Source organism: Rosa rugosa, chromosome 4 (assembly GCF_958449725.1).
Source record: "Rosa rugosa chromosome 4, drRosRugo1.1, whole genome shotgun sequence".
In the NCBI taxonomy this organism is placed as follows: domain Eukaryota; kingdom Viridiplantae; phylum Streptophyta; class Magnoliopsida; order Rosales; family Rosaceae; genus Rosa; species Rosa rugosa.
The window spans coordinates 26,824,308-26,835,438 of record NC_084823.1 but is presented as its reverse complement, the minus strand read 5'-3'; the positions used below and the strand labels follow the sequence as shown (position 1 = coordinate 26,835,438).

Genomic DNA, 11,131 nt, shown 5'->3' with positions numbered 1-11,131 from the left:
TGATTTCCCTCTTTTGAAAGGTGAGGTTGACATGTTGAGGTCAGAAAAGAGTTGGGGGAGCATATAAAGAATATAATGTTCATGTCAAAGGTTGAGAATCAAGGAGTAACAAGCTTCGACAAGGTTCTTGCAAATTCAGTCATGGTGGCAAGCGGTACTTTTGTGACTTTGGAGTGGAAATTTGACTTGAAAAGTTATTCTGAGCTCAGAAACTGATGATTGCGAGGTGAACGAACTAGGAAAGCTAGTGGTGACTGAATTTGTCACCAGATGCTTGAGTTCATGACCAACTCTCATCATCCTACCCGAGCTGAAGCAACCAGCCTTGCCTAGAGATTCAATTGTGACTTTACACCAAATTAACACCAATATGATCAAGATCTTGACTTTGATGTGAGGATGGTGGAACAGTTTGGTTGAGGATTAGCTTTGATTTTGCAGCATCCATTTTCGTCTTTTGGGGTGTTATTCTCTATATTTTACTTTGGTTTTCATATCAAAGTTTGAACGAATATGCGTCTGTACTGCAAAGACATTTTTTGAACTTTACAAGGTGAAATGAATAAATGTGTGGTGGTTATCTTTACCAATTTATGCTGTTATCACTCTCTCAATATTGAAGTATTCTATATTCAGTTAGTTTGGGCAGGTATAGGCCAATGAATTTTCTGAGTATGTGATTTTAAGCTGTGTAGTACAACCAGATAAGCATTCTATGTTTCACTAAGTTTTATTTTACAATCTTATAATCCAATACCCAACTGCTTCCTAATACAACATAACCATTTCCAAAATGTGCAGATTTAGCTGATTAAAAAAGACCCCTAAACCTCACAAGTCACAACTCAAGTTGCCATATTGTAAACAACTAGCAATGACCCCGCGCTTTGCCGCGGGATTTGTTGTTGCTAACAATTTATAATAATAAAAAATATGAATGAAAATGAGTTGATTCTTGATCAAAGTGATAGAATAAGAGTTTCTTGCCACTAAAAACGTTTTCGAGTTTACAAAGGATATCAACGCTGCAGGTTTGCTTTTTTCTGTTTTCTCAAATGTCGTATGTAAAACAGCCACAATCATAAGCTAAAAACGTAAATTGAAAATGTTATAACCGTACAAATTACAAAAGTGATGTTTAAACCAGACGTATATTTACAAATTGCAAAATTGAAGTTAATCTCTGGAACTGCAGGGAGGTGACTTATGACTGACCACCACTTGATGTGCCTTTGGCAATGATTTTAAGATTCGAACTTCCCATTGAAGCTCCAACAAACTGTGAAATATAAACAGTTAAAAGTTTGAACTGAAATTTTTTTAATATATGGAGAAACTACAGTATTTCATCTTAGCTTGGAAAAACTTTTGGGAACTACTCTAAAAGGCCAACATTAGAACAGCCAGAAACAGGTTTAGTCATATGAAAAATGCATCACATTTATGTGTTAGAAACTGAAAGGGTGTGTGCTGTTATATGACATTGCATCATACATTCTGATATGAAAATTCAATAGATATAACTTTTAACTTCGAAATATCTGGATGGTCAAGCTTATGCCAAACAACAACAACTTGCTGAAACAACGCCCCAGGAGCAGTAGTTGCAGCAGCAATGGCAATATTGTTCTCACCCCAATCCAATATCTATAAGCGAAATAGCTCACCATGAGAACATTAATAAAAACAAACACAATCACCTGGTGCCTGAGGTTTCATTATATAATAATTCAAATACGACCACTTTCTTGCATATTTTAAAGCTGGTAAATGAAACATTAGACTTACACCACACACAATCACACAAAAGAAACATCTTGGATGGCTGTAATCAAGACTCAAGGTACACCATGGGGTAATAAATATTAGCATTATGCAAACAACCTAGTTCAATATGTTCTGCAATGGAATCCCACAAAGTTATTTGCTTATTTACTGGAAATTAAAATTTCAAGGCTTTCTTAATCGGAAAATCTAACAAACCAAATCTTCTACTAATCCTAGCCTGATAGAGATAATTTGACTCAATTTGGAACAAACAGACCAAAAATATATCTATCTTTGTATTTCATCTTTGCTTTGATTTGTAAGAGCACCCTAAGATGGTTGTTGAGAATCAGAAGTTTAACAGAAGTGAGAGGCTAATTATATAGGGTATGGGAACTACAAACTTACAAAATTAAAACTAAAGTATCGCCAAATCCAAGCAAAGGCCTGCAAATCGCAAAAACGTAGACGTAACTCAAAAGTTTACTCATTTTAAATACCAAAGAAAATATAAAAAAAAAAAAAAACCATGAAAACAAAAATATGACAAAGATATGGTTTGACATGAACAATGTAACAAAAAGTGTGAATATCGATCAGCATTTGGCAAATCAAAGAAAAAGGGATAAAGAAAAGCAACAAATTTGACGCAGAAACTAAAACTAAAACTAAAACCAAGCATAAAATCAAAGTTGAAAAACAATAAGAATGAAGACCGTCCATGCAATTACTAAAGCATTAACAGTTCCACACCCAATAAAATCTAAGATATCAGTAAAATCCTGAAACAGAAAGAAGCAACAAACTTTCAAGTTAAAAGAGTACCTTCTGAAGCTGAAGAAAAGCTCCTTTTCCTACTCATGTCCTTGAATCAGCAAAGCTAGGTGCACTGCAGAAAACACTACATTTTGTTTAGGGAAATCAGATAGAGAAAGAAAAATGCCAAAGAACCAACTATCCACTCACCAAAACTCCAACACTGAAAAATTTCAATCAGCAAAGCTGAGAAGTATCCAAATCTATACAGAATACAGAAATCCATATCAAAATACCTTTCTAGGCCAGCAGAACACCTTGGTATCCACGATCAAGCCTCCGATGGCAACTCACCCCCCCCCCCCCCCCGTGATGGACCTCGACACCAAAGGCTGAAGCTTCAGCTTCAGTTCAAACCTAATGTCAATTGTGAAGCTGAATGTTAATGCATCATTTTGTAAAGAAGTGATGTTCTGGTGTAAGTGTTACTGGACCAAAACTAACAAACTAATAGGCAATGAAATTAGAAAGCAAAAATGATTACACTTTGAGAGCCTGCGCTTTGCTGCGGGTAGTATAACTGCATTAATTGGTTCTTGTCACTACTTCCAAAGCCAAAAGCCACGCTGGTTTTGATGTGTCTGGATGTTTGTGGACATCTTTAGTAGGTTTGTTCTTTAGGTTAACTGTAGGATGGCCTTCAGAAGGTGAAGCACCATCTATATATAACAAACAAAAGAAAAGGTCACTAAGTAATATGATCAGAAGTGAATATCAAAAAACTAATAAACCATTGAGATGACAGAACTTTTAAACTACATTTTCAAAGAAGCTACTTTAGAATCACCAGATTACTATGATTAGATATTAGGATGCTCAGGCTCATTCAAAAAAGAGCATACAACCCTTGTTCACACTTTTAGCATATATATTTTGAAGCTGATCTGGGACACAGAAAAAATGGTTTTAAATTTTTTCTTTCTACTTAGATTACTATAATTTTCAATGAAAGGGTCTATGGAAAAAATAAATACCTTTTTTCATATCTGCTAGAGCATCAGCCATGCCTTTTCGACCTGCTGTGCTACTCCCAGCTCCACCTACAGCAGCACAAAAATGAGCTTCTTTATATTTTGGGTGAGAACTGAAAAGGCCAAACAAAACAATGATGAAATTCACACATCATAAAGCTAGTTACAGATAGGTGTTCAATAATCAAAAACCAAGATATAAAAGCTCTTTTGGGCAAAAAATCTAATGAACCATATAACTTACCCTTCTATATACATTAATATCAAGGCCAATCTTGAGAAGATGAGCAGCATGTATTCAGTACAGCGTTCCTCTTCTTCTTAATTGCCCCTAGCCTCACCTTTATGCTCCTTATATCAGATTTGCTGCAACAAAAAGACCCAAAACAAAACTTAAAAGAAACAGAAAACCAAACTCTACATAAACTTGGACAGAAAGACGAACTGGGTTTAAATTTATCATTAAAAGCCACAGTCACAATATATGCTGACGAATAACAAAAAGAAAAGGGAGTGTGTCAATAACATGTATGAGGTTCCAATATCTTATCTAATGCGTACGCAAATCACTATGGTTGAAATTTAAACTGCTACACATATTTACCTCCTTATGATCATAAATAGAAGCAACAAACTTTATTAAGTTATTATTAAGGCTAATAGGTATCAGAATGTATACCACATCAACTGGAGACCCAATAGATACCAGCAGTTGGGAGATTTTCGGCCAAACCTGGAATTTTTAAAACTATCTGCATAAGTATGAAGAAAACAGGGCTAATCTAAACAAAATTGAACATCCCAAATTCATTTGCACCACCCAAAACTGCATGCACTGAAATTCAAAACCAATCAACCAAATAAGAAGCTTATCTGGAGCTCAATCCATCAAAGATCTCGGATTGCTCAAACGAATCCCCCGATTTGATCAAAAGGATGCCAGCTCAATCGGATATTCCAATTTGACCAAATGAGCCCAATTTCTGAAATATCACTTTCTCTATGGGTGCCAGCAATCTCTCACTTTCTTTATCACTCTGTCCAATTCGATGGAGAACCTACCTGTGCGAAGCAGAGGGAGAGACAAAGACTGAGGGCCAATGTCAAGGCTGTAATGATAAAGAAGGCTTTCGAACGGTACTTGAAACCGGTCCAATCGATCATCGAGGTCTCAGACCAGCAAATCGAACTTGCCATTAAGCAGCCCGTAATTGAGGGAATAGATTATAGAAGGAAACGTACAGAATGATGGCATCCTGTAATTAAATTAAAAGCAAACGGGATACCGAATTTCAATTTGTAAACCGGATTCGAATTTTTCTTTCTAATCGAAGAAAATATGTGTTTCTGGGTTTACAAATCCTATTCAAGCTTAAATTCAATTGAAAGAAGAGACCCACAGTTTATCAGATGCATGTTTTAAAGAGAAAAAGCCAAAAGAAAGTGATTGATTGATGATACCAACTCAGTTTCTATGGAGGTTGACGTTGATCGGAGATCGCAAATAGTGGAGGAGCTGGAGTCGACGTAAATGGAGAGTTCCCGAAGCCACTCGTGAGCCTATGTTATGGGTTATATGCCCAGACTACGAAGGTAGATTGCCAGAACAGTGATTAGATAGATCTAGAATCTGATAGATATAGATATTCTTGGCCTTTTCAGTCTCTTCTACTCAACAACATTAGACATTATACATACATACATATATAAAAGTAAAATGAGAATGGTACTGTTGAATGAATAGTAATACAGTGACCTGCCCGTTTTGCCCCTGCATTCTCTTTGGCTTTTTACCTGCTTGCCCCAACAGGTGTACGTCTTCATTGGCGTTCGAGGCTTTCCGCGTGGCTCTGTTTCCTTGCTCCACGAAGAGAGAACAATCCAAAGAGAAATCAAGAGAGAGAGAGAGAGAGAGAGAGGTATGTTATCAAAATGAAAATTAACTTAGAATCAGCGAGTGTGGAAGAGGAGGGATTTACTTGATGTCCTGCAAATATTCGTGTTACGCCATTTGCAGAGAAGAGCGTGCCATCGCTGTTGAGGCCAAAGAACAAGTCTCCTGTAAGTTTATTCTCAATTAGTTTCCTTGATTCTTCTCAGTTAGTTTATGAGTTCGTAATTTGGATTGGATTTTACATTAAAGTTTCAGTCTTGATTTCAATTGGGTTCTTTTTGCTTTTTCATTTCTGCTAATTTTATTCAATTGGTTATAGCATGAGAAGTTTAGGCATATTTGATCGAGTGAGCGATCGATTGTGTATCATTGATTTCCTATTATAGTTTGCATAATAGTGGCTTTTGGGTTTTCAGAGGGCAAAACCATTTGGATTATGCGGACCAAGAGAAAAAGAGAACAGGGGAAGAAGGGAAAAAAGAAGAAATTCAGAGGAAGAACAAAAGAAGGAAAAGAAGTGACTCTCCCTCTCTGGCGAGCCATATCCTTAATGGCCTTAAATGATCTGGCCAACTATTTTTTCTTCACTGGTCAACACTCTGTAGTTGAGCAACTAACTGAGACAGCACTTGCTATCACCAACCATGGACCAACAAGGTCACATTCCTACTACAGTTTAGCACGATCTTACCATAGCAAGGTAAGAAAATATTATGCTCTTTTTTTTTTTTTTTTTATGCCAAAGTCATGATAATGAAGGGTTCTTTATATTTTCTCTAATCTCTATATTGTGTTGGTAAAAAAAGTATAGCTGAGCAATAAAAGATATTTGTTCGACGTGTTCTTGGTCATTTACTCATGGGTAATTCATGGTTGAGGGACTGATTTGTACTCTTTGTAACTGTTAAATGCAGGGACTGGCTATGATAATGCCACTTCTGAAGTTGCTGTAAGTAATCTAATTAACTTATTTGATAATTCCTACTACAGTTTAGCACGATCTTACCATAGCAAGGTAAGAAAATATTATGCTCTTCTTTTTTATATGGCAAAGTCATGATAATGAAGGATTCTTTATATTTTCTCTTATCTCTATATTGTGTTGGTAAAAAAAGTATAGCTGAGCAATAAAAGATATTTGTTCGACGTGTTCTTGGTCATTTACTCATGGGTAATTCATGGTTGAGGGACTGATTTGTACTCTTTGTAACTGTTAAATGCAGGGACTGGCTATGATAATGCCACTTCTGAAGTTGCTGTAAGTAATCTAATTAACTTATTTGATAATTCCCGCACTTGATTTCTTTGTTCATAAAATTTCCAGCTACGGAAGTGTCTTTACACTGATATACTAATCCTTTTTTTTTTGTAAGTAGAGTTTTCTTTCGTAAATGTCTTACATTTTTAGATTATGGTATGAGCCAGTATAAATAAAATGAGGCAAAAACAAGTTGATGTTACGAACAATAAATCTGTTTGGCAACTTTTATTTAAATTGTATTGACTCACTGTGTGCATGTGGAGTTCTTAGAAATACATAATTTCTGTAGAAATACCTTATTAGTGATTTACTATTGTTTATATAATGTATTTTTATGCTCATTTCGAAGAAATCTGTTTATCAATGAACTTCTGACATCCTTGGCTTTTGTTATTTTCCTATCTAAAACAGGTTTTAGGTTTTTCGATAGGAATCAAGTCTGCCACATTATGGTGAGAAGCAAACTTCTCTGTGTATATTTGTTTTGTGAGATCAATACAGATATTTTAAGTTGTTTTTGTTTTATTTCTAGGTTGAAGATACCTATCTAAAACAGGTTTTAGGTTCTTCGATAGGAATCAAGTCTGCCACATTATGGTGAGAAGCAAACTTCTCTGTGTATATTTGTTTTGTGAGATCAATACAGATATTTTAAGTTGTTTTTGTTTTATTTCTAGGTTGAAGATACCTATCTAAAACAGGTTTTAGGTTCTTCGATAGGAATCAAGTCTGCCACATTATGGTGAGAAGCAAACTTCTCTGTGTATATTTGTTTTGTGAGATCAATACAGATATTTTAAGTTGTTTTTGTTTTATTTCTAGGTTGTTTTATTTCTAGGTTGAAGATACCTATCTAAAACAGGTTTTAGGTTCTTCGATAGGAATCAAGTCTGCCACATTATGGTGAGAAGCAAACTTCTCTGTGTATATTTGTTTTGTGAGATCAATACAGATATTTTAAGTTGTTTTAGTTTTATTTCTAGGTTGAGGATATGAGATTGATAATCCATAACTTGGGGAAAGTTCTTCTCACACAGGGATGTCAACGTCAGGATCTGTAAATTTGCTGCTACTTTCATTCATTCTATTCTTGGCATTTTGTATTACTTTGGTTTATATCCCGTCATTTTAATGTTGTATAGGGAAACTAGACTCTGGAACATGCAAAGCTCAAAGCTAGGGTGGAGATTTTACAGAGAAATCAAAGGTACACACCAATTTTGTTAAATAAGAAAGTATTTACTTTTTCGTTAGGTTGTGATAAATAGCATTACATTTTGCCATGTTCTTATTTGCAGTCATTTTATGGGGGAAGACCTCCAATCCTTGAGTATGAAAGAGCTTCAGAATTTGGAGCGGCTACTTGATTCTGCTCTGAAGCACATAAGGTCTAGAAGTTCTCCACCTCAAGTTCCCTCTATTTTTGGTAATATATGTAAAGAATTTTCCTATGGTTTGCAAGGTTTGTTCATGTTTTGTAATCTGCAAATCGTTTCATGCATTTGCCAGTATATATCATTTTTCCATAGAAGATGACATTGTAATTCATATGCATCTCTGTTCTGATCTCTGCGGTCAATTCATGACTTGATGTTTTGATGAGTACGTTTTTTTCTTTGTTTTTTTTTTCATTAAATGAGAGAGTGGGAATGCTTTGATGGTTTCTGTGTGTTATGAGTTTGGCTTTTTGCCTTTGGGTAATTGAGAACTTGATAGTGAAATTTATTCATTTTTAGTTTTTTATTTTTTAGTTTATATTTGTGTTGAATTTTGTCAGTTTTTAAATGTATTGGTGGCATGGATTTCTCATTTGATTTCTTGGCCATTTGGGATTTGTAGCTTTGCAGTTGGTGATGGCTTCCATAGTTCCATTGCTGTGATTGAGCTTTCAGTTTTTGGTTTGGTTACATTGAGCAGGTAAATTAATTGGATGTCAGAATTTAAAAATTAAAACCAAAAAAAAAAAAAAATGCTTTTGAAGATTTGGTTTTTTGTGATTACATTCGTGTGTGTGTTTGTGCTGCATAAATTTGTGAATTTGTTGTGTTGATATTGTTAGAAGAATGTTCCTTTTCTCAGGAGATAGAGAAATCAAGTAACCATACCAAAAATTCCTTGAATAGATTCAGTGGATTGCATTATGAAGTCCAAAATCTAACCATAAGGAAATACTCGAACTGATTTCTTGGTGAGTGAATCGAAAACCTTAACTTTTGAAGGCATTCATACAATCCGTTCATTCATTAGGGGAGTCTCTGCCATTGTGGATGAATTTGTGATATATTGCTTTGACTTTGAGGTCTGTGAATTCATATTCATCAATGGTTGTTCATGTCAGTCGACTAATCATCCACAAATTTCAGAATTAGATGGTCTGACAATCAATTATTTCCTCTAACCATTAAATTCTCTTTTCTGAAATATTTGGATATGTGCTAATCTTCTTAGAGGGGATGGACTTCTTCACAGTTGGCTTAATCAGAGATATCCTCTTAATCTAACCCTCAATGATACTGTAGACAACATATTGTAGATGCCATATCAAGCTAGAAAATAATAAGGACTTGAACAATTTGGCTAAAGGATACATTATGCATTAGTTAAATGTGTGTAATGCATTACTATGCATTCTGCATTTGAGATTTCCATTAAACATCTTTATTACTCTTCTATCTCATCATGCATCTGGCACTTACATCTTGCTTTGCTGTCCTTTGTATTGAAGTTTATGACGAAATTAGCTGTTATACTTGGTTTTCAGAGTGTAGATGTTCATGTTACGGCAAAAACTTCGATCGCAAAATTTGAGGAAATGTGGATGCAGCTTCTGCCTAAAGTTACTGTATAGGTATATCCCAAAATGATGTACTATTGAGTTACACGTTCCATAATGATAGTCTTCTTTATCATTCGAGGTTCAGTAATGCTGGTAATTTGGTATTACAGGTATTAATAGCATCTTGGTTAAATCATTTCTTGATAATCTTTAACTTATTGAGCAATATACTTGCAGGAAAAGAGACTAGAAGAGGAAGATGCAGAAGCACAGTTAAATATGGAGATCACTAAAGGGGCTGCTCATGCTAAAATGGCTAGAAACTTACGCAACAAGGTGTGTGTGAAATAAACAACCTTCTTATGTGTATCTAATGAATTTGGAATGGAAGTTGTAGATACATATCACTTACAATTGAAATAGTGGACTCTGTTTTTAAATCCTTTGATGTCTACTTTTTAGCTTTATGAGGTTGATATGCATTTGGAAGAACTCCGAGATATGGTTGTTAAAAAATGCAGGTTGTTTAGTAACATTTTATCTAATTACAAAGTGCTTTCCATCTATTTGATCTAATATAGTGCAAGTTGAACCTATGTTCATAGACTCCTTTGTGTTATGAATTGAGGAAAGCTTAAGGAGTGAGATATACTGCCTCTTTTGGTTCTTTTTTATGTTTTTTATTTATTTTATTTTAACAAATTTATTTAGAGCATTTTATTTTCACCAGCATGAGAACTCCTGTTGTGATTTGATTGATGAATTCTGGGTTTTAATACATTCTGGTAGTTTGATCTTTTTTGTAAACCTTCATATGGAGACTGCTTCATTATGTGTTTCGTTACTTATGTCAGTGAGATATCTACACTTTTCAAATACTAAACTTTATCATATTCATCTGCCTAAGTAAAACTTGACTTATTTAGCTACTTACCTACTATAATTCTGTCTTTGGTTTTTATATTCCATATCCTGCTGTTCTCTATATTTTGTATCCTGTTTCATTTTCTATCATCTTCATACCTACTATTTCAGTTGATGTCCATCACATTCAAGAGCAAATGAGGTCCTCCCTGGCACAGAAGAAGCCTCACAAGCTAAGAACTAACCACGTGTAATTTGTTTATAAACATCATCTTTGGTTAGGAATTTGAAAATTGTAAAAATGCCAGCTCCTGCTGAAACTTCCAAATTTTGAAATATGTATGTATACCAGTCTGATTAAAACACTAGATTTTACATATTGTAAAACAATAATAAATTTAATTAACATTTTTTACATTATGATTATTACTCTTTTTAACACATAAAATTCGGGAAAAAACAATGTAACCCGCAGCATCGCGCGGGCTGTGTACCTAGTGAGTCTGAAAGTATAAAAACACCAAAGCATAAGAACACAATCAAACGATGCAAACATGGCAACCCGTAATTTAAAAAAAAAAAAAAAAGGGCAGAAGCGTCATTTAATTCGGGCTTGAATGAACAGTGAAACACGAATGAACAGTTGACGCCCTTTAGATTATAGATAATTTCCCAAAAAAATGTGATCCGCCAGCTTGGTTCTCCTTTCGAGTGCTCAAACAAGCAAAATAATTCATGCCTGATGACATCATTCACTTCCCGACCTTGTTCTTCCCTCTAAA

General features: G+C 34.8%; 2 long non-coding RNA genes across 17 annotated transcripts; one reads left to right on the top strand and one right to left on the bottom strand.

Annotated features, from left to right (window-relative positions):
• Nucleotides 1–1,082: 1,082 nt before the first annotated feature.
• Nucleotides 1,083–5,206, bottom strand: LOC133743266 (uncharacterized). 9 transcript variants are annotated; one of them, XR_009863028.1, is made up of 10 exons: nucleotides 5,020–5,206; nucleotides 4,696–4,810; nucleotides 4,234–4,616; nucleotides 3,799–3,920; nucleotides 3,558–3,623; nucleotides 3,068–3,242; nucleotides 2,820–2,940; nucleotides 2,593–2,656; nucleotides 2,176–2,214; nucleotides 1,083–1,279 (listed from the first exon to the last, which is right to left on the bottom strand). It is a non-coding gene; the product is annotated as an uncharacterized LOC133743266 (long non-coding RNA). The 9 variants fall into 9 exon arrangements; XR_009863025.1 differs by having other exon boundaries at nucleotides 5,016–5,176; XR_009863024.1 differs by having other exon boundaries at nucleotides 4,234–4,810.
• A 143-nt stretch (nucleotides 5,207–5,349) lies between these two features.
• LOC133743267 (uncharacterized) lies at nucleotides 5,350–10,769 on the top strand. 8 transcript variants are annotated; one of them, XR_009863035.1, is made up of 15 exons: nucleotides 5,350–5,615; nucleotides 5,865–6,148; nucleotides 6,363–6,463; nucleotides 6,672–6,706; nucleotides 7,121–7,161; nucleotides 7,242–7,306; nucleotides 7,532–7,612; nucleotides 7,693–7,756; nucleotides 7,852–7,916; nucleotides 8,008–8,097; nucleotides 8,549–8,626; nucleotides 8,789–8,897; nucleotides 9,471–9,557; nucleotides 9,723–9,821; nucleotides 10,521–10,769. It is a non-coding gene; the product is annotated as an uncharacterized LOC133743267 (long non-coding RNA). The 8 variants fall into 8 exon arrangements; XR_009863032.1 differs by adding an exon at nucleotides 7,387–7,451 and having other exon boundaries at nucleotides 7,693–7,916; XR_009863034.1 differs by having other exon boundaries at nucleotides 6,363–6,397; nucleotides 7,693–7,916.
• The last annotated feature ends 362 nt before the right edge of the window (nucleotides 10,770–11,131 follow it).